This window comes from Ictidomys tridecemlineatus, chromosome 10, assembly GCF_052094955.1.
Source record: "Ictidomys tridecemlineatus isolate mIctTri1 chromosome 10, mIctTri1.hap1, whole genome shotgun sequence".
In the NCBI taxonomy this organism is placed as follows: Eukaryota; Metazoa; Chordata; class Mammalia; order Rodentia; family Sciuridae; genus Ictidomys; species Ictidomys tridecemlineatus.
The window spans coordinates 95,534,979-95,559,445 of record NC_135486.1 but is presented as its reverse complement, the minus strand read 5'-3'; the positions used below and the strand labels follow the sequence as shown (position 1 = coordinate 95,559,445).

At 37.2% G+C, this 24,467-nt stretch overlaps 1 protein-coding gene across 5 annotated transcripts in view; it reads right to left on the bottom strand.

Annotated features, from left to right (window-relative positions):
• Mpp7 (MAGUK p55 scaffold protein 7) overlaps window positions 1-24,467 on the bottom strand; it is a 233,377-nt gene that overhangs the window by 141,086 nt on the left and 67,824 nt on the right. The gene's annotated exons all lie outside the window — the stretch shown is intronic.

Sequence of the window (24,467 nt, the reverse complement as noted above, 5' to 3'; positions counted from 1 at the left end):
ATATGTGTATTAACCTAACATTAAAAGTCAGGTTCTACTAAGGAAGACCAAATAATCTGCCCATGGTACTACATTATTGTAGTCAACAATTAAGAAAGAGAAAGCTACACAGGACTGAGTCTAAATGGGGATATGTGACATTCATCTAACTCCCCTCTGAAAGAGTTAAAATAGCAGACACAGGTTCCCCATGGCATTTGCTCACTGGAAGACTCCTAGGGGCAGACAGTAGCATAGTGTTCCACAGTAGCATGCTACACAAACCATCCATCTCCATCACAGGCCGTCAGACTCCTGTCCAAGAAATGTTGCAACAGTGCTTGCCTGAGACTCTTTAGGGAGGTGACCTGGCAGAAGTCAGTATCAACTCATAGCACATGTTTCATTTTCCAGTGGGATTACATGAGGTAAAAAGGACAAAATTCCTTTTATTTCTGTCTGCTGTCTACAAAAACACCAAGACCTCATGGGACCAGCAACACACGGGACTGCTGTTATTTTGGATCTGAGTAAGTGCTGCTGTTCATCACGGGGACAGCTTTACAAGATATTTAGCTAGCAAAGAATAGTATATTATGGGCTGCTAATTAGTAGATCTATTATCTTCCTAAAGCAGGATCACACCATGCTAATCAGTGATAATTCACAAGCAAATGCGTAAGGTACCACTCTGAAAGTTTGACGGGTAACTTGGGAGATTTGATTAAATTCAAACATTCCTAAGGCTGTACTTAGACCCTACCAAAAATCTAAAACTCTATTTAAAAAAAAAGAAAACACTTCTCCCAATTACATTCTTAAATATTTTTGATGCTTTACATTTATTCCCTAAAACCCTAGAATACTGCCTAAGCCAGCTCTTATTTCCCATTTTGTAAAACTGTTTTTAAAGTATGTCAACCTAACTCAATAACAACATAGGTCTGTGTGTATGTGTATGTAAATGTCTGCATGAATATGTGTGTGTGTATGTGTGTGTGTGTGTGTGTGTGTGTGTGTGTGTGTCTGTCTGTCTGTCTGTCTGTTTCCGTCTCTCCCCTTCCACACAGCTCCAAGATCAGTAGTTAAGGTCAGAAGTTCAAAATGTAAAATCATGTTAAAAGAGTGGAATTTCATTCTTTTACTACTGATTTCAGGAGTTATAAAAATAATTACCTATCCTTGGGGTAATATGAGTTAGAGTTTAATTAAGGATAACGATTTCAACTATGATATAACTTACATAGGTCAGTATTCATCATGTTCCATATGTAACTCAGATCCAGTCATTGTTATTACTAATTATTGTTACTAATCATATTATTACTGAAAAGCAAAAAGTACAGACATAGATTCAAACCCCATGTCTATATTTGGAGCATTTCACATAAGTTACTGAATCTTGTTTCCCTCATGTGTTTAAAAGGAAATGACAGAAGGTGGTAGAGTGCCTGCCTAGCACGCATAAAGGCCTGGGTTCAACCCCCAGTACTGGGGGGAAAAAAAATAATTGACAAATGGTAAAACCACACAGACTACATACACACCCACACACTCAATAGTACATAGAAAACTAGTGAAATCTGAATAAAGTCAATGGGGTATCCTAGTCCATTCTGTGGTGCTATCACAGAATATCACAGGGTAATTTATAAATGATATAAATAATACACATTTACTTGGCTCATGGTTCTGGAGACTGGGACCAGGTGAGGGCCTTTGTGCTGTGTCAACTCATGCTGGAAGGCAGAAGTGCAGAGCAAGGGAGCAAGAGGGGGCCAGACTCACTTTTACAGCAAGCCCACTCCTGCATTAGCATCAGTCCACTTGTGAGAATAGAGCCCTTATGACCTGATCACCTCTTTTGAGGTCCCAACATCATTGTATTGGGGACAAAGTTTTCAATACAAGAACTTTCACAGACACGTTCAAACCACTGGCTGTCTATACCGATGGCAATTTCCTAGTCTCCACAACTCTGCTGTAGTTACCCAGGAAGTTAACCCTGGAGGAAAGTGGGTGAAAGGTAGAGATCTCTCTGTATCATCTGTTCCATCAATATATGAACCTACAATTACCTCAGAATAAAATATTAACATAAAACAGAAATAGTGGTTTAAAAAAAATCATTGTATGAACTGAACGGAACAGTGCATGTGGCAGCACTTAGTGTCATGGCTGGCAGAATAGGTACCTGATAAAAGGTAATCTTCTCATTTCCTTAATACCTCTCCCTCTAGAATAAAATACCATTTCAACTCAATGGTTCAAAGTCAAAAAACAATAGCTTAGCCATACATTCCAACTGGATACAATACTACACTGAGAAATAAAACCACCCTAGTCTTTTACATATGGAAAGTGTTAACTTTGTCCAAATACTGCTTCCATTTTGTGGAATAAGTCATATTAAGCTTAAATTTAAAAAAAAATAATTTTTCTGTTAGCAGAAGCTCATAAACCTGAGTTTTCTGGGTTTAACTAGCTTTATGCAATTGTAATTTGTATGCTACCACAGGCTGGCATCCTGGTGACAACAGCAAGCCCTGCCCTTCAGCTACCATATCTGGTAACCAGGACCAAAGCCAGAGAGATAGGACAGTGTCAACCAGAAATTAAAGACATGGCTCAAATAAAAAAAAATAACAGGGTAGAGGTGTGCACATTCTGAATGAAAGCAACACAGTCACTTCCAAGGAAATATTATAGGCCCTAGAATCCATCTCTGTCCACACAAAAAACTTGATCTGTGTTCTGAGATGTTTTAAAATACTCCTATTTTCAGTTCCTAGAGTTCCAGTAGTGAAGAATGCTACAAAATCCAAATCTTTTTGAACCTGAAAATCCAGAGAGCAAGAAATGAGTGTAGATAGCAAGAAATATTCTTCGAAATGTTTACCTAAATCTTCTTGGTCCTTGATAAAGAACTGTGATAAGGAAAGCCTGCATTTTGCAGTCATTCAAGGTTATGAATGCTTCATTCCAGAAAGCACAGGACCTATGAACAGGAACTGTTCCAAGCTCTGAAGATCTAACAGGAACTGTTCCAAGCTCCATCAGACATGGTTCCCATCCTCAGGAGTTTATAGTACAGAAGACAATACATACAGGTCTATTAGTGAGAGGCAAAGGAAGGGGCCGATTCTTACAAATGAAGAAGACATAAGGAAAGTCTTTACAAAAGTTGATAACACCTGAGTCTTAGTTATGGTTTGAATGTGTCCTTCAAAAAGCATGTTTAGAAATTTATCCCCCAAAGAAAGGGTGTTAGGAGGTGAGGACTAATGGGAGGTGATCAGGCCATGAGGGCTCCATCCTCATCACAGGAACAGGTTTCTCATCGTGTGAGTTCATTATAAAGGCTAAGTTCTGTCTTTCTGTCTGTCTCCATCTCTATCTCTTTTTGCCCTTCTGTCATGTAATGCCACACTAAGAAGGCCCTTACCATACTGTCCCCTCAATGTTGGTACTTCCATCTTCTAGAACTATGAGAAAATAAATTTCTATTCATCATAAATCACCCAGTCTTTGAAACATAAGATGCCCTCCTATCCAAGGGGGATATTTTCAAAGATCTCCAGTGGATACCTGAAATCAAACCCTATGTATGCTATCACTCCCTCTATATACTCTCTTGCTTTGGGGCCATGATGAAGTAAAACAAAGCATAAACACTGTGATAGCATGGCAGTGGATCTGACAGGCAAGGCCCACAAAGTGATTAACAGTTGGGCAGTACACACAGTGTGGACATGCTGGGCAGAGGGCTGATTCGTGTCCCAGGTGGGGCCAGGAAAGGTTTCATCACACTACTCAGGATGGTGCACAATTTAAAACACATGAATGGTTTATTTCTGGAATTTTGCAAAGAATATTTTTGGACTACAGTTAACCACGGATAATGGAAACTACAGAAAGCAATATCATTGGAAATTACTGTACTTTGTTATAGCTGCACAAACTAGACTAAGAAAGTATTTAAAAGCTATGTTCCTAAGAAGCAACACTTGCTGAGCTCTTATATTCATAGAACTATGCTAGTCATTGGAGACACAACTAAAAAGAAAAACTATTGCCTCATTCTCTCTCTCAAACTCTTTGATGACACAGACTACATAGAGATGTGACCAAGCATAAAACAATCCTAAATGTAAGGATCTCCCATCTGCCCAAGGAATGACACAAAATTTTTTTCTGAATAAAGACATAATTAGGCTGACAATGAAATATATCTAATTTTCAATTACACTAAATTAATAATTCAAACAATTCATTTTTAACAATGTTGATAAAATGTTCACACCTGCTTAAAATATTTAAATTATAATTTAAATAGGAACACTGCCGAAGTCTGGCTTGGCACAAATCAGGAGCCACTTGTCAAAAAGAAACTAACTTTATTTTTAGAACTACAAACAGCCAAACAAAACAGCTCCAGGGAAAAACCCCCAGAGCCCAACTGCCACCACCGGCTTCCACAAGCCTCTCTCCCCCACACCAGCCTCTCAACCTCCCACAATCCTCCTGCTCCTGAGGCCGATTGGCTGGGTTGCGTGGGCAGAGCCAAAGAAGTCACCCAATGAGCAGCTCCGTGGAGGAGCCAATCAGCTAGATGTTGCTGGGGCCGCTGTGAGCCAATCATCAGCTGGCAGTCTGAAGGGCAGGGAAACAGCCCAATGAACATCACCGCAGAGGAGCCAATCAGCTAGATGTTGCTGGGGCCACTGTGAGCCAATCATCAGCCGGCAACTGGAAGTTTGCTGGCAGCTGGATCATCAGCCAGCAGCTGGAAGTTTGCTGGGGCCCCTTTGGCTGTGGCTCTCAACAGAACACATACTTTAATTCCCTAAGAGGTGAGATATATTAGTCTAGATATTTGGTTTTTACCTTACTTATACATTTCAGGTAACCATTTTATTTATTGTATTTCACAATGACTTCCTATCATTGATTCCACTGTTAGAATACATCATTTTTTTTTATTGGTAGAATACCTCAGTTTCACCTCTAGATAAACTGTGTAAGAGACAGTATTTATTTTATTACCTACAAGATGCTATCAATAGGAATCTGCCTAAAGCTGAATACTTTTTCATTTGTCACATACTCCTACAGTTTGCCTCTACAACAGAACCACTTAGTTACTTTAAAAGTATCTGTAATGGCCGTGCACTGTGGTCCATGCCTGTAATCCCAGTGGCTTGGAAGGCTGAGGCAGGAGGATCATTGAGTTCAAAGCCAGTCTTAGCAAAAGCAAGATGCTGAGCAACTCAGTGAGACCCTGAGTCTCTAAATAAAATACAAAATAGGCTGGGAATGTGGTGCAGTGATCAAGTGTCCTTCAGTTCAATCCCTGGTAGCGCCCCCTCCAAAAAAAATCTTTAATATCTTCAAGTATGAGATCATAAACCTTCTCCAGGGACTGAAGAGACAGAAACTTTCCAGGGGTACATAAAACTGAGGGGCTGGCAGGCAAGGAATAGCCCTCTGGTGTATCAGCACATGGGGCCTAGAAGTCAACCTGAGGGATGTCTATGGGACTCACTGGGAATCTGTCACTGGGCATGGTACTAAACACAAGGGGGCGGGGGTGAGTGTCATTGAACACCCTCACATAGTGCTATTAACCAGCCCAGGAAGCAAATGAAAAACCACCGTGAGGAAAAAAGCGTCCTCCTACTGCAGTATACCTCCAGTTCCCTCTATGACAAAATTTAACATCACACCAGCAGCAAATGAGAAGCAGGCAATGAAGTATAGATCTAAAGCTAAGAGGCAAAGAAGTGATAACTGGCTCAGTCTTCTACAAATTGATTTAACGTGTGTGCCTCTTTTGGGTGGGGGTGTCTCTTTTTGTTTTGGTGTGGTCTTTTGTTGTTTGGCAAGTGGGGATACAACGAAAAATATCTAGTGACTAGTGAAGATAGATGTTTTACTAATATGGATTTATTTGAAGGGGAAATACTATTGAATCAAAGGTTTGTATTTACAACATTTGCCTATTTTAACAGGATGCGAAGCCTGAACCCAAGAGTTCAGTTGAAGGACAGTAAGTCAAAGTTTTAAGTTCAACAATGACAAATGAACATTTCTTGTGATGGTTAATTTTATGTGTCAACTCAACTGCTACGGGATGCCTAGGTGTCTGACAAAGTATTATTTCTGGATGTATCAGCGAAAGTGCTTCTTGAAAAGAATTTACACTTGATCCAATAGACTGAGTAAAGAAGATCCACAGTCAACAATATGTCAGGCATCATCCAATCCATTGAGGGAACAAAAAGGTGGAGGGAAGATGAATTCCGTTTCTTTATTTGAGTTGGGACAACTGTCTTCTGCCCTTACCTCAGAAATGGGAGCTCCTGGTTCTGAGGTCTTCCATTTCCAGCAGCCCCCACCCGTCTGGCCTCCAGCCCCAGTTCTCGGGCCTTCACACTCCCACCACTGGCTCCTCTGCTTCTCAAGCCTTTCCCCTCCAGCTGAATTATACCACCAGCTTTCCTGGTTCTTCAGCTTGCAGATGGTGAATCATGGGACTTGTTTCTATAACAAGTGAGTCAATTCCCATAATGAATCACCCCTCACAAATACACACTACATATATATGCGTGTGCATGTTTGCTTATGGGTGTATGGATACTTAGATATATCTTCTTTTGTGTTTGTTTCTTTGTGAAACCTTCATATAACTCCAATCAAAAGAGAACTCTCTTTTAACGTTAGCCTCTTCACAAAGCATATTAGTTAAAAAGTTAACAAAAACATATCATGATTTTCCGAAAAAAAAAAAAAGATGAAAAACAGTATGGAGATTCCTCAGAAAACCTGGAATACAACCACCATTTGACCCAGTTATCCCACTCCTCAACCGGAATAAAACAAAGGTTACTTGAGCATAAACACTGTGATAGCATGACAGTGGATCTAACAGGCAAGACCCACAAGGTGATTAATAGTTGGGCAGCATACTACAGTGACACAGCCACATCAATGTTTATAGAAGCTCAATTCACAACAGCTAAACTATGGAACCAACCTAGATGCCCTTCAACAGATGAATGGATAAAGAAAATGTGGTATGTATACAAAATGGAATATTTAATTCAGCCTTGAAGATGAATGAAATTATAGCATTTGCAGGTAAGTGGATGGAGCTGGAGAATATCATACTAAGCAAAATAAGCCACACCCAAAAAACCAAAGGCAGAAAGTTTTCTCTGATAAGTGGATGCTAATACATAATGCGGGAGGTGCAAGAATGAAGGGACTTTGATAGAGGGGAGTGAGGGGAGGGGTTGTGGGGATGGGAAGAACAGTGGAATGAGACAGACATCATTACTGTATATACATGTATGACTACACTATCTGTGTGACTCTGCACCATGTTCAGCCAGAGGAAGGAGAAGTTGTGCTCCATTTGTGTACAATGTGTCAAAATGCACTCCACTATCATGTATAATTAATTAGAACAAATTTAAAAATAAAAAAAGTGGGAGCTAGAGGTATGGCTCAGTGACAGAGCACTAGTCCAGCATATATGGGCCCTCAATTCCCAACACTATATTAACAATAATAATAAATAATTCTTAAGCAGGAGAAAACAACACAAAGTAAAAAGTGGGCAAAATTTTTAGGGGTTAGTTTAGTTCCTGTTACTGATAACAGGATCTAACTGCAAAGAGATGCAAAGATGTTTGAAGATTTTTAAATAGGTCACTGACTCCCCGCTGTTTGGGAACCAAATCTTGTCACCTCATCTCCTCTTTCCAGAGGAATTTTATATGGCAAATTCTAGCTGTATGTAATCATTAAAAGCAGTACTAATGAGAAGGCTTGCAGGACAGTAAAAAATTGCTCACTCTGTGAGCTAGTTCATGGTCTATAGAGGACATGGCTTAATGATCTTAATTTAACTTCACTGACTTATTTGATCAGATTTAAATGTGCTAAAGTTGGCTTCCCTATAACCATGTTTTAAATCTATCTGTCCCTTTTCCTTGAAGATAAAAACCATAGGCTTTGAGGTAATGAATTATTTGATTGAACTTAAATATGCTGTGTCTAACTTCCCTGTAGACATGTTACGATAAAGAATAAACACAACTGCCATTATTCTTAAAGATACAAGACTATGCTTTTCCCTGCAACAACTTGTAGTCCAAATATGTTGAGGCTTCCCAAGCTCCAGGCAACCTAATGGACAGAAGGTCAGCAGTAGTGAATGATGAGCAGTTTTAAATACTATTGATGCTTTTACAACTTAAAAAAAAAAATGTCTTGCAATTTTTGTTTGCAATAAATTTAGATAAGAGAGGTATTGTCGAGCTAAAGTCATTTTGTATCATAATCTTACTATCTTTATATAGGATAGGTATAAGCAATAGGTGTGATCCCACCAAAGATTGGGGAAGGCAGACAACACTGACCTTACCCATGAGGACATGTAACCATGTTGAATAAAACAATTTACCCAGAGTTTTAATAAGTTAACCAGCAATTAATGACAAAGTATATCATCTTATGCTTATATTTCATTACCTTTTTTTAGTTGGAGATGGACATAATTCCTTTATTATTTATTTATTGATGTGGTGCTGAGGATTGAACCCAGTGCCCCATGCATGCAAGGCAAGTATTCTACCACTGAGCCACAACCCCAGCCCTATTTCATTACCTTTTTAAGATTACTCACCCACTGGACTTTATCACAGTATTTGTAACTGAAAGTAAAAGTCTCATCATCACAGGTAGACCCCTATCAATTTTTTATTTTGCCTAATAAAACTAGTTGTTAAAAATTATGCCTCTTTCTGTCCTCTCTCCCCTTTAATCTACCCCCACCCACCAACTGATAAAGCTTCCTAAGATAATACTAAGCAATAATTATTACCAGTAGCAATCCCCAGTAGCATTGATCGTGCATCATATTTGCAGAGCTCTGACACTTACGTTAAATGCTTTAGGGGTTATCTCATTTAGCACTATTACATCTCCATGTTACAGAAGGACACACATTTACCCTAGTAAGTAGCATATTCAAAACTTAAACTCAGCTCTGGCTTCTGCTTCCTGTCATAATTCCATCATGTTAATCTACTAAAATATCTTCATCAGCTTCCTACAAGAGAAAAATGGAATGCCTTATCTGAGACCCAAAGTACAGACGGATCAAATACTTCAATTTGTGAAATCACAAAGGTAGTAGGGAAAGATTTCACAGAATATTTGGGGGGAAAAAAAATCTGAAACTGAAAAAGGCATCCTGAGTAAACCATGTCATATGTGGCAAGGCGAGAAGCATTAATTGCAAAGGACAACAGTAGCCCAGTATAAGGTGGATCCCAAGAGCTCAGTGGGCAGCTTATAGCAGTGACGTGTAAAGTAACCTGGGTGGGCCACAAGGAGAAGGCAACAAAGGAACATAGGCCCGAAGGTACAGTGGTTAGCAACACAGGCAATCTGAGGGAATCCGAATTCTCAGTAGAATTGTCAGAAATTTTTTAAAAACAAATTTTTTTTTCAGGACAAGGCATCTAAGGAAAAGGGGCAACGTAACTAGCATTATTGCAGAAAAGGGAGATAAGAGGTGGTACAAGAGAGGAAGACATGGGTGCGGGGGAGTAGAGATCAAGAGGGCCTGGAAGGGATGTGCACAAAGATGTGGAAAGATCTGGCTTAACAGGAGAGAAGGTCTGCTCTGGCTACTGAATGGAGTGTGGACTGCAGGAAGTCAGGGGTGGAATCTGAGAGCTATACTGAAAGGTCAATGGAGTGATCCAGGCACAAGGGGACAGTAGCCTGGTCTCAGGTATTAGCCAGCAGTAGTAGTGGACTTAAAAACAGCATACTACAGGACACAGCCATATCAATGTTTATAGCAGCATAAGCCACAATAGCTAAACTGTGGAACCAACCTAGATGCCCTTCAGTAGACGAATGGTTAGGTAAACTTTGGTATATATACACAATGGAACATTACTCAGCATTAAAAGAGAGTAAAATCATGGCATTTGCAGGTAAAGGGATGGAGTTGGAAAATATAATGTTAAGTGAAGCAAGCCAATCCCAAAAAACCAAAGGCCCAATGTTTTCTTTGATATAAAGATGCTGACTCACAATGGTGATGAGGGGTGGGGAGCATGGGAGGAATGGAGGAACTTTAGATAGGGGGTAGGAATGATGGTGGAATGAGTTAGACATCATTACCCTAAGTACATGTATGAAGACACAAATGGTGTGAAAATACTTTGTGTACAATCAGTGACTTGAAAAATTGTGCTCTATATGTGTAATATGAAATGAATTGCATTCTGCCGTCATGTGTAACAAATTAGAATAAATAAATAATTTAATTTTTAAAAGTATTCAAATTTTGGATTTGTTTTTTGTTTGTTTTGTGGTGCTGGGGATCAAACCCAGGGCCTCATGCATACTAGACAAGCACTCTACCACTGAGCTACATCCCCAGTCAAAATCTAGATATATTTTGAAGAAAGTGATACATGTGAATCTCTGTCTGATTCAATGAAGGACATGAAAAAAAAAAAAAGAAAAGGAAGGATTCAATGAGGGGCATTAGGAAAAAAGAAAAGAAACAAGATTTTCTGAAATAAATCACCCATAATGGGGAAGTTCAGCCGTAGACACTGAGTTCAAGTATCTATTGGATACTGGGTGGAGATGCAGTGGAGAGTTGGATATAGGCGTCAGGAGTTCCACAGAACAGTGTGGACTAAAGATACACACTTGGGAATCACTGGCATGTGAATTATTAAAGCCATGAGCCTGGATGACATTCCCAAGGGCATGAGACTGAGGGACACAAAAGAGAGGAGGAACCCAGGACTGAGTTCTGAGAACTCAAAGGAGATGCAGAAGACAGGAGGGACCACAATCACTCAGGAACAATGTGACATCCCAGAAATTCTATGTATCAAGGAAGAATGAACAATCTGCAGTGTAAATGCACTTGATAACACAGGAAAATAAAGACTGAGAACTGACCATTTGATTTAGCTTTGGCAGGTAACAGGTGTAGAAAGCTGAATGAAAAGTGCTAAAAATAGGAAAAGACATAAGTGAAAGCAAACACAGACAGAAGCTTTGGTACAAATGAGAATTGATGTGTATAAGGGCATAGGGTAAAGAAGTTGATGACATATTTGTGTGCTAACAGCAATGTTCAACCACTGAGAAATTCTGATGATGCAGGAGGAGGAAGCATTTTCTATAGCTCTATCCTTTGGCCGACGAGCAGGTTTGGGGTCTAGCGTGCAGGTGGAGGGATGATTTTAGACAGAGCTATGGGTAGCTGGCCTGGTGGTTTCAGTGAGGGAAGCAGCACATCCAGGATCAAATGTGATGGAGGGAACATGTGGTAAATTCCCTTGTGTTTTCTCCAGTGTTTTCCAATAACTAGGAAATGTGGTCATCTGCTGAGAGTAAGGACAGGGAAGAAATGTTTGTACTTAGAAGGTTTGACAGAGTCCTCTATGAAAAGGGAGAAATGAATAAACCTGGGAAGTTACTATAGATTTCTGACCAGAAGATCATTTAAACTTTCCATTTCCTTGGTCTGGACACTTGCCTTTATTCACTCATTGATTGTAGTTCTAGGTAAGCAGGAGGGCCATATGTAGCACCTACAGTCAGGTGACTAACACATTACTTTGATTGTTACTGTATGTACTTCTGCACTCTTAGCGTTTTTACAAGACAGGCATTACATTAAAATTTTCAAAACTGTTACTTCTTAGTAATAACCTGATGTAACCCTTTTCCGGGGAGCATAATTCACAACTTCCCCTGGGCTTATATGTCAACCACAGTGTATTTTTACTTCCTGTATCCTGAAAGCAGTACTGGATCCATGCAACCTGATAATTAATTTCTCCATGACTATACTGCTGTCATATTCCCTCCCTTCAGGACCCCTGAGTTCATCCAGAAGGCAAAACAAGCATGGTATCATGCTTGTATCAAAGTTCCATTAGTAGATTTAACATGATACACCTGGCCTTCGAAGGTGGTAGTGCATCTAGGGAACAAACTCCAAGTCCTTCCATGTTTTAAAATCCCTCTTGATCATTTCCTAGTCTCATTCCACAAACACTGATGCCTCACTATGTACTAGGCTCTGTGAAGGGCTGAGAGTACAATAAGGAGAGGAAAAAAGAGCAGACAAAGCCATTCCCCAGGGTAAGTGCAAGAACCAGGTATTAATAATCATGATAATAAAGGTATTGACTCTGAAAGGTGCTACAAGAAAGGGATGTGACACCAGGAAAATGAAACAGTGGGATGTGAATAATTTCAGGTACAGTTTCCCCAAGGAAGAGATGAGTGCTGAGATCTGAGGAGAGTATGAACATTAGCTAGGGGGTTGCTGAAGTAGGAATTAGAAAAACCTCATGAAAAAAAGAATTGCACTTAACAGAGGCCCTAGGGCAGGATGCTTAGGATGCTATAACTAAACAACATAAATACCTTAAATGCCAACTTTGCAACGAGGAAAATTAGTTAAGATCTCTGAGCATCCACTTCTTAATCTGTAAACCAGATTTGGTAGTACAGCTATGGTTTGGATATAGTTTAATTTGAGTGCATCCTCTAAAGGTTCATGTGCTGGAAGCTTCATCCCCAGTGTGGTGATTTTGAGAGTTTCCACAACCTCCCACCAGAGATGGAGCCTACACTGCAAGAGAATTAAGCCTGGACACTCTCTCAGAAGGGATCAATATGGTTCCTGAAGGACAGGTCAGTTATTATTAAAGGAGCAAGCCTGACACCTGAATTCCTCTTCTCTTGCAAGTAATTCCACCCTTATACCATCTGCCATGTTGTGCACCAAAACTAAGGAGATGCTGGTACCATGCTCCTAAGACTTCCAGATCTGTAAGCTAAATAAATTACCCTGATTTGTGTATTTTGTTTTAACAACAGAAAAATGGACTAATAACAAAGACTGATATGAGAATTGACTATTTGGAGTTATCTGTAAAGCTTAAAATGATGTCTCACTTTGCTGAACAATCTATGTAAGCATCTTTTAAGCAAAAATAAGTTCCAAACTAAATGCTAACTACGTGACTAGGCCCAAGCATTAAGTACACATATTACAAAATGTAAGTTTATCCTGCTGAAATGCATTAAGGGGGAAAAGGATTTCACCATAGACAATACAGATAGGTAATGCTGGTCCCCATGTATTGGGTAAACAGTAGAGAGATGAGATAGGAAGAATGTGGTCACACACCCCTGACCCGATCAGGCTAGACATTTACACAATAAAGAACAATAGACAGGAAATGGGAAATGACAAAATTATCTGTCTTCAAACAGCTTAACAACTTTCAAGATAAAAGTACAACATGTATTTGCAAGAAATAATTTGGGGGGTATCAATGTTATATATTCACAATGTACTGACCATATTAGCTTACATAAACTATATGGCAATGCAGGATCGTCATTTTAACACTAAACACACTAAAATAATTATGGATTCATCTTAAAAAATTTAATCACACTAAAATAATTGTGGATTTATCTTACAAAATCCTTCAAATGATGCAGAAATATGATATTAATCATTTTAGAGATGATGATAAATAACTTTCACTTCCCTGCAGACTACCTGTGTTGGATATCATAAACACGCTGGAGGTGATCAACTATAGCACACCCGAGCTGTCATACTGAAACACTTAACTGAGAATGTGTCCAACAACAATTGTTCATTCAAACTATTTAATTCCTCTGGATCTCTATGCCTTTAACTCTTCTACTAACAGTGGAAACAAGTTCATTAGATATAGGATCAATATAAGTATAAGCACAGTTATCCTCATTCTTTTTGCCAAACTAAGAAAATCTTAGCCACATTCAGAGATGGTTACAAAAACAACAATATAATGTATCTCAGGGAGTAGAGTTCTTTTAATGACCTTGCTTTGAAGCCTTTTAGCACTAGTTTTCCCAGCAATTTTCCCAAGAGTTCTTGATATAATGAACATTATTCATAAGAAAATTATAGAGAATTCCCACTTACAGGTTCCTGTTACTGTTTAAAATTTGTGATACTTTCATCTTCTATTTCAAAGGATCTATTAATAACAAAGGAAAAAAAAGATTCTAGAATTGGAAAGCCAACAAGGCTATCCTTCACACAAGGATGCCACATGCTCAGAATCAGAAAAACTGCATCAACCAAAAACTCATGCCAAAACCATGACAGAGGTTTTACCATTTGGTTGGAATAATGCCACAAAATTCATCTTTATTGTAGAAATTATCTTTTCAATCATTTCAATAGGATGGGAAAAAGGAAAAGCAAGTAACGATGGGAGGAAAAAAAAGAAACATATTTACTTCCTACACAGGCAAGAGAAAATCCATAATGCTTTATAAAAGAGGAAAATTACCAAAGTTGTGTCTGTCAAATGAGAGAACAGTCTTTTCATCAAAATGCCTACAAAGTGGGGACAAACCATCTGGACCACATCAAAAGCAACCCGAAAACAAAGCCAAAAATAAAAGCCTTTAACTGACCAAGTGTTCGTGGTTCAGAAAGCCCAAAGAGAATTAGGCAGCAAAGTTTGTGAACTATGATTTTACTAACTCAGATTGAAGATGATTCATATCTGCTTATGCAGACTTGAAACTCAAATGGAAATAACAGCATGCAATACAATTTAAAGTTGCTGGAGAGCCTGATCAACATGACAAGTATCCAAAAATGGAGAGTAACAATGACGACAAACTTCAAGTGGGTAAGGAGGAGACCACAACCCTCCAGTAGAAAAGTGGCTGCAGTTCAACTAAGATCCTGCAGTCAAAAGGCAGGAAGCTGGGGAGGAAGGGGCAGGGCAGAGTGGGAAGCAAGATGATTCAGTGGTAAAGGAATGAGTCCTCAGGTTAAAGGATCGAGATGACACTAGGACTGTACACACATTTGGTAAACCATGTTCCTGTACAGTCCCATAGCAAAATGGGGTGTGGAAGAAAAGATGTAGCTTTACTGGTTCCTCATTCAGTCTGAGCTGATGACAGAACATCAAGTGAAACAAATATGCCGAGACTAACTACATGATGTCACATGGAGAAGAAGGGCGTCTCATTGTAAGTAAACAAAACAATAAATTTTAAATACATATAAGATATTCATGGCACATTAAGACATGAGTGAGACCTAACACCAACCTTTCTCATCAGGGAATCCAGCCCATATTTTAGGCACAGAATCACAATCTAGCATAGCAATGCCATCTTCTAATCAAGGAGCAGCCGACAATAAATACAAACCCTACCAAGGCCAATTCAGAATAAAAATTCACTCAATAGAGAAAAAGGTTTGGGGAAAAAAAAAAAGAAACTTATACCAGTTTATACTTGTTTTAATCTCAACTCTTGATTTTTGGAAATGTTTTACAAATGAAGAGAATGGAAGATGTTGCACGTTCCTTCCCTCCACCTCCATAACACTTTTCCAAGAAAGAAATGTCATAATCAAGATATAAGGTGTCAAGATACGCAATGTTGAGCCTGAAAATTCAAGGGAAAAGATGACAAAAAGGGGGCTGGGGATGTGGCTCAGGCGGTAGCGCGCTCGTCTGACATGCATGCGGCCCGGGTTCGATCCCCAGCACCACATACCAACAAAGATGTTGTGTCCGCCGAGAACTAAAAAATAAAATATTAAAAATCTCTCTCTCTCTCTCTCTCCCCTCTCTCACTCTCTCTTTAAAAAAAAAAAAAGAAAAGATGACAAAAAGGATATAGCAAATATCTACCTACAAAAACTGTAAAAAAAAATACCTTTATTTTGAACCATTCGTTTTCTATTGCTTTTCACTGTATTTGATCAAATATAAATTACTGTTATTAAGCCTAAGGAAATAAATTGAATGCTAAAAATAGCATTAATTCTCCAAACAATGGTACAGCTAAAACAAGAAAGCATTAAAAAATACAGAAGCACGAGCGAGAAAATTTTTTCCAGTTCCAGAAAATTGCTTCTGTAAAAATACAATATTCTGTTCAGGACAGTAGTAGTTCCTAAGAGAATAAATGGCTCAGAATATGATGAAAGTGTTCCCACAGCGAACAATTCACTCTTCTTGCAGATTCCAGATGCTCAACATTCCTGACATCAGAATGGAAAAATTTACTGGTCGTCTAGAGAAATTCAATATCACCATTCTTGTCATATCCTTCATAGCTTCATTATTAGAACAAGTCTGGGGAAGCTATAAACCTATGTTAAATGATAAAAAATATGTCCTCTGTGTTCAATCATATTTGATAGTTAAGCAACCAAAACATTTAAAAATCATATAGGAAAAGACTTGATAAAACAAAAATAAGTATTTATTTGGTTTTTTTCCTTAGTTTTTGATATGTGCATTCTGTATAGTATAGACAGGCAATGGACCAAAACGTTTTACTATAACCTAGGGCTAATAAACACTAAAGAACATATATCGACGCCCAGAACAACACTATTAAATTTTATTATATTAATAAAATGGGATACACCAAGCTTTAAATTTTCCACTTTGTCAAAGGTAAAATAATCAGCACTATTTAGTGCCATTCATAACAGGCCTCAATTTTTCTCATTTAAAGTTGTGTTTTATTTCCATAAGTACCTGTAAGACTAAAAGACTTTAATTCAACCCTGACACAAGCAATCTCTTTCTTACACAATCCCTCTATTCTGAATAACCTAGTAAAGCATCTGGCAGGCTAAGTTTTTAAATATACAAAACTGTCTAAATAATTGTAATATTGCAGTTTGCTCAATAACAATTCATCTAATTGCCTTAACATCTATAAAATCAGGCTGAGTTAACTGAGGGCAAGTGCATACATATACCTGCACTTTCATTTTTTGAAGCTATCCCTAAGCTAGAAATGGTTCCAATTTGTAATTAACTTAGTGCCCGTTGTCTGTAGCTTTGCATAGTATTCTCCACTACCAAAATAAATATATAGTTTGATTTTAGCATTACTCACCCAAAAGATAAAGGAATAATGAAATGCAAATTACTTCTAAACCTCACACAGATTATGGCCTATAGCTATCCTGTATTTAGATTACCAGTTATAGGGCAAACCAGGATAGAATAGTTTGCAATAAAAGCTAAGGCACTATACATGCTTCATGGTAGTTATAGTATGACAGGAATTGTTTCAATTAATTTTGATATTTATTGTGTATTTAGAATTTACCAATACCACTAGTTAAACCAAACTGGACAGTGAATCTGAATTGTACCTGATACTGCAGGATAGCAATCTAAATATGACACCTCACCATATTACTGTGCCTCTTTTCGGTGTATGAAATGGTAAAAGATCAACAAACATTAACCTTAATCAGGAAGATAAGTAATAGCAAGAGAAAGTGAGGAAGTGAAAAGCAGTGTGCTGGTTGTACAGAATAATGTAACCGAAAGAGAGGTAGGCGATGGAGTAGTGGAAACAAAGAGAGAGAGGCTTTTTATACTAAGACTATTAAAATAACCAACACACAGAGCTGGGGATATAGCTCAGTTGGTAGAGTGCTTGCCTCACGTGTACAGGGCCCTGGGTTCAATCCCTAGCACCACAAAAAATAAAATAACAGACAAAAAAAGAATGAAAAAGTATATAGCTCCTAAAAATGTCCATCACATGGCTAACCTGCAATAAACAGACCTGTTGCCAGCAACCTTATCCTATGTTCTTAGAGGCCTATTAATAAGCACTGAAGTGAAAGAAAAGCTCCTAGCAAAGCTCCATGCATCTAAGTATCTTAAATGGGCTTCTCTTCAAGCGAATATCCTTTACAATGCCCCCAAGGACAACTGGTTACACAAGAATGTAATGAGTGAAATCTTCAACAATCTTAATTATCTAAAAGATGCAAAAGCCCACTTTTAATGAGGAAGAGGTGTAACAGGTTAGAGAACTCCCAACTAATAATAACTAAGGTACTTCCTTATATGGATTTTAATAACAAGTTATCTAAACTATAAATTATTTTATTTAGTTGAAAGTAACAAGTTGGTGGTTCACCTCTAACAAACAAGTACCAAGCTAAATGCTTTCTTTCAACCACACTCAAGTCTTCTCTAAACAGATGACCTTTTGCTTGCAATAGTATTTATGACTATTCAGGGTAACTTCTCCCTGGCCAAATGACCAAAAGAGTAACCTGGAAAATCTGCTGAAACAAAAAAATTTTATTGACAAACAGACTGAGGATACATAAAGAACTAAATAAAAAATAAGGTGGAATTACAAATCAGTTCAGTACTGGGGAAATGTTCTTCTGAGAGTACTGAACTTTAGGATTACCATTTCAATAAAAGTGAAATCCAATAAACTAGATGCCTTTATAATAAAGCCCATCCCTACTAATCTCATAGGATCCAAATCATTTTATAAAAATTCAACCAAAAAGACATGTGCTAGAGTAAAAATCCTCTCCAGATATTTGCAGAGGTGATTTTCCACAATCTCTAACTTGATAAGAAGAAATGAGGGAAAGACATAGACTTTATCCTAACCCTTATCTTAAAACGTGTTCACTTGAGCTTCCTGAATAATCTTAAAAATCTAGGTGATTCCAGAGGCTGGCAACGTTGTTTAGTGGTACAGCACTTGCCTAGTATGCTTGAGGCCTGCTGTTAAATCCCAGCACTGCCAAAAAAAAAAAAAAAAAAAAGAAAGAAACCAGGATATTCAAATCACTCTGTCAGAAAAGAAGTTTAATATTTAATGTGAGTGTTGGCAAATATTTTTATATTTTTTATTTTTTATTATTGATTGATTTATTGACTTATGATGCTGAGAATTAAACTCAGGGCCTCATGCATGCTCAGCGTACGCTCACTAAGCTCCACTCCCAGGTAAATATTTTAAAATGTTTATTAAAATTTTCAATAGCTCTATAATAACTATTTAATTATATCTTAATAGAATAAAATTGTCTTCTAGGTTTAATCTCCATTTTTAGCGGAATTGTTTACCATGAACCCCTAAATTTCACTTCTAAAAGAAATTATATCTTTTGAGTGACAGATATAAACTCACTGAAAAAGTTCATATCACCAAAGAGCAAAGATCATTTTAATATTGAAACATTATATATCAACAGGAATCTGAAATCTACCAAGACAATCCTTTATATATTTGGACCCTGAAACCATCACAAACTCTTTCTGGAACACTAATATTGTGCTGAGAAAGAAAGAAAATATTGTTGTGACAATGAAGCCTACTATAATACAAAACCTAACAATTTAGCAATTTTAGTATTATGCAGAAGTGTATATGGAAAATTTTGCTATAAAAATAGTTTCCCAATATAACTATTTATTTCATAAGACCACAAAATTTAATTTAATTGACACTCTCTTTCATTTAAATGACACTTTTAATAGCATTTTTTCCTGAGCAAGAAACTGCTAAGGAAGAAAAGATGGGCATTTTCCAAATCGCTCACTGGGTTCCAAGACTCTGAGGAAACTGTGCAAGAAATTAGATTGACTCTTGTTCCTTGAGGTGTGGCCTGTGGAACATTAGAGGGTCCCAGTGGTCTTTCAAGTGGTCCTCAGCCCATTTCTATTGGTAATTTAGTACCGTCGAAGGAAAAAAAATCAGTAATATTTTGTTATGGTCAAATTTACAACAAAATTATGACTTTAACAAAAATCTGTTCATTCTCATTACATGAGGCTGTACAAGGATGTAAGGGTGGGTAAGCCATCTGGCTGGAACGGCTCTAAGCCACTGATCATCAAGGCTGATCTGGCTCACATGGCTGGCTAGATGATGTCCCCCTCCCCTCTCATAGATCCATGTATATTACTCATCAAAGCTGTAAGTTCAAAGAGAATGACCTTCCCAGGTAAAAAAAAAAAAAGGGTGTTTCTTTGGGTACCAGTGAAATAGGGTTTGCACTCCCTGCTAGAAGCTCCAGTCAAGCTCTCAAGGCCATACACAAACTGCAGAGTTTAGGCTTATCTGTGCTCATTTAGTCAACTTCCACTGGTATTGCTTACTGCCATTGTGTTTGGAAAAATAATATTTTACGCAATTGCAATTATACATAATCCATTGACTAAAATAGATCAAATACTTAGAATTAGTTCATAGAAGCATCAATATATTGACTAAAAATAGTAATGCTAATAGAGTTTCCCAAATGCTAATGTGCATACTGTTTGTTGTTTACAGAGAAAAGCTAACAGGCAGCTACATGCCTGGCATTCCTGTTTTGGAAGGAAACTGTGAAAAATATAAATATGATCAAGTCAAATTAGCAGAAGATAATTCTTTCTGGGAACTACTAAAAAAAAAAATAAAAAAAAAGCACACCAAGCTCAGAGTTGCTTTTCCACAATGAAATAAACAAATTATCAAGGGGAAAGAAGGATCATCTGAGGCTTTTTAAAAATGAAAAATGACAACACCATATTTTCATGACATTGACAATAAAAATAAAAGTATATTCTTACTATTTCAAATGGCTTCCTTTAGTGGCAAATCTCAGTGACATATCAAGTCCCCTCAATAATTTGAAATTAACATAAAAGCATCATGATTTTGATATTGGAAGTAAGGTTAAGATTAACTAATCAGACTCATGGATGGTACAAACAACTTAAATATTGGCTATACATTTTTAGGAAATCTAAACAGAATTTCTTACAAATATATCTATTACTAAAAATTAAAAATACTGGCATATAAAAGAGATCAGATGTAGCTCAAAATTAATAAAATGGAAGAGAGGTGAAGGTGGTGGGAAGAAGCTGAAAAGACCACAAAGGATTTGGAACATTACATAAACTTAGTAGATAAAGCAACAGCAGGATTTGACAGGATTGACCCCAACTCTGAAAGAAGTTCTAGGAAAATGCTGTCAAACAGCATCATATGCTCTAGAAATTTTTTTCATGAAAGGAGGAGTTAATCTATAAAGCAAACTTAGCTGTTGTCTTATTTTAAGAAAGTACCACAGCCACCTCAAACTTCTGCATCAACACCTGATGAGGCAGCTGCCATCAACTCTAAGGTGAGATCTTCCATCAGCAAAAAGAATACAACTCTCCAAAGGCTCAAATAATTGTTAGCAATTTTTAGCAATAAAATATTTCTAATCAAGGTATGTACATTGGCCTTTTTTAGACATAATGCACACTTAAGAGACCACAATATGGAGCAAACATTACCTTTATATGCACTGGGAAACCAAAAATTTTGTGACTCACTCTATTGAGATATTTGCTCTAATGCAGTCTGGAACCAAATCCACAATATCTCCAAGGTATACCTATACAAAAACATCTGAATGACTTAATCAACAAGTTTGATATATGAGACACATACAGGAATACAACTACCGTTAAACACATACATATAGAATACTTACACACCATCCATCAAACCACAAAGTAAGCCTAAAGAAGCTTCATAGGACTAAAATAAAGCAAATTCAGCTTTCTGAAAATATTTTAAAATGATAAAACAAAACCTGGGGATGAATAGTTTTAAAGGTGAACATTAAGGAAAAAAAAAGGCAGACTGAACAGTTGTGAACAAAGTCAATTAGTAAATCCCCAAATTTTATCTCTCAAAAGACTAATAGAACTGAAAAAACTAACAAAATTAAGCAGCAGGGAAGAGAGAGCAAAATTACCAAAATCAGGACCATATAAGAAGAAACTGATACAGAAACTGCAAACATAAAATGATATTCTGAGCAATTTTATTTCACAGCAAAGTTGAAAATTTTTATGAAATGGCCTGTCTTTAAAAAAGGTAACTCACCAAAAACTGACACAAGAAGAAATAGAAAGATTTAAGGATATTCTTAATACCTTTAAAATAAATTAATTGTTTACTAAAAATCTTATTGAAAAAAAAATTCCCAGAACCAAGTGGCCTAACAGGTAAGTCCAACTCATGTAAAAGTTAGTTTCAGTGTTTCACAATCTTTTCCACAAGACGAAAAGAAAAGACTCCACCCATTGCTGGAATGGCTTTATGAAAATGTGATAAAAGAATGAGAAAGGAAATTATAGGCTAAACTTGCGAATACAGATTTTTAAAAATCTGAACAAAATATGAGCAAACCAAATCGAGAAGTATATAAAAAGGACAATAAATTATGACCAATTTAAGTCTGTCTCAAAAAAAGCAAGTTGGTTTAATGTTCAAAAAATCAATGTAATTTGCTACGTTAAAAAAATTAACAGGAAACCAATCACAGGATCATTAAGGTAAATAAATGAAAAGCAAAATTCAATAGCTAATCATTTTTTAAAAATGTCGCAAGATAGAAATCAAAGGAAACTTCCTTAAAAAGGATACACAGGACTTTCACGTTTTGTCTCAGAGGAGGACAAAGTGGAACCTTCTTCAAGTGTCCCAAATCTGAGTTGATCTTATACCTTCAACCCAAAAAAGATCAGAATGGTATGACTGAGGTGCACTCAGACTCCTGGGTCTGTCTCCAAGAGAGTTTGATGATACTGTCAAGGCCAGTGGTAAGGGAAGGATCTTAGGATCACAGTGAAACTATCCTTTCAGAATAGTCCAATATTGAGATTGTACCTATTATTGCCTCTGCCTTGATCATCAATGCCCTCCAGGAACCACCAAGAGGCAGAAAGAAGCAGAAAAACAAGTGAAAATATCCCCTTTGATGAGACTGACTGTCAACACTGCCAGCATACAACACCAATCTTTACCCAGAGAACTCCTGGACCCATTAAAAAGACCCTGGGGACTGCCCAAGTCTGTGGGCTCAATGTTGGTGGCCACCATCTCATGACATAGTAAATGACATCAACAGTGGTGCAGTGGAATGCTCAGCTAGTTAGGAAGTACAAAGGAACACACTGCAGTAAAGGATCATATGACAACAAGAAACGGGGAGAAGGATATACAAGAAGAAAAAAAAACAGAATATTGACAAAGAAATGCTGAAATTATTCTTTTGAGATATAAAACTAAAAACAATAATGCACACTCTTACCACTAACACCACTGTCATGAAGGTCCCAGATGCTGCTATTGCTGGCAAAAAGGAAAGGCCAGTCTTTATAAGAAGTCACCATGAAGCACGTGGATAGCTGTATGGAAAAATTATTCTACCTCACACTAAAACCAATTCTAAAGTCTTAAAACTAATATACAGAGGGAGAAAGCAATAACTCCATGATCTTAAGAAAATATTACATGCATAAAATATAGGAATCACTAATGCTAAAGGAAAATGGTACCCAACTACATTGAAATTAATAACTTCTGGGCATGGAAGTCAGAAAAGACAGCATAAAGAGTGAGAAGACAAGCCACAAAAGAATACATAAAGGCTGGTGGTATTTGAGGGAATCTAATTAAGGATGAGTTGCCATTGAAGATAAATTTAATTTGGGTTTAGTGGGAATGTAATTATGTAGTGGGCTTAGTTACATAGTTCCTTAGTGCTGTATATGTTTAACTTATTGTTAGCTATCCAGTGGAAAAAGATTTTGAGGGTTACTACAGCAGCCCACTGTGCTGACTAAGTTGGCTTCATAACACAGGATGCGGGTCCAGAGTTATGTACTATTACATGACCATGTTCTGTAGCCCCCAGCATCAGAAGTATGCGGGTAATTTGAAGTATACCAAGCCAAAAGGCAGTTTGTAAAGCTTGTATCAATCATTGAAGTTTTATTATAAAATTGTATGCTGAGGAATCTATTCTCATTTAGAGCTCGTCAAAACAAATTCTCTTCTGTCAGGAATATATTCAATAATGCACCATTGATCATTTTTAAATTGAGTATCATGCAAAGAAAACTAATCAGAATTTCTATGTGAAGTTGAATGCAGTTTACCTCCAAACTATCAAGAGTAAAATAATAAATAAGGATTGAATTGCTTTTCTCTCTTAAAGACAATATTATATATGAAGAAGTGATCAAAGAGCAGACAGCCAGAAAATATAAAAGTGTCAAGCAGTTAATTAATAAAGATTATGGTCTTTCATGGGTTTTAAAATAATTATATGTATTTACTTGTAATATTTATAATTTCGTATAGTTTTTCTCATTCTAAATAAATACTTTCAGCCTAAGAAAATTTACATAGCTTAATTCCATTTATAAAGTTCAACAATGAGCAAAATTAAACCATACTGCCCAGGAATCATAAGCTATGCACATTATGCATAGTGTGGAGTAGGAATCTTTTCCATTTTCCCTGTCCATCTCAAAGGAGGTCACCACTTAGAAGCAATTGCTTTCAAGGTGTTCAATTTCTTAACCTAGGTGGTAGCCACATGGATGTTATGAACACTTTTAAAACTGCACTTGTAAAACTTTTACATACGTTTCTGTACATATATTATATTTCACATTATATGTTTATACAAATCATATTTAATGAAATTATAAAACTAAAACTAACATGGGTGTTATGTGGGAAAGAAATGATTCCATAAG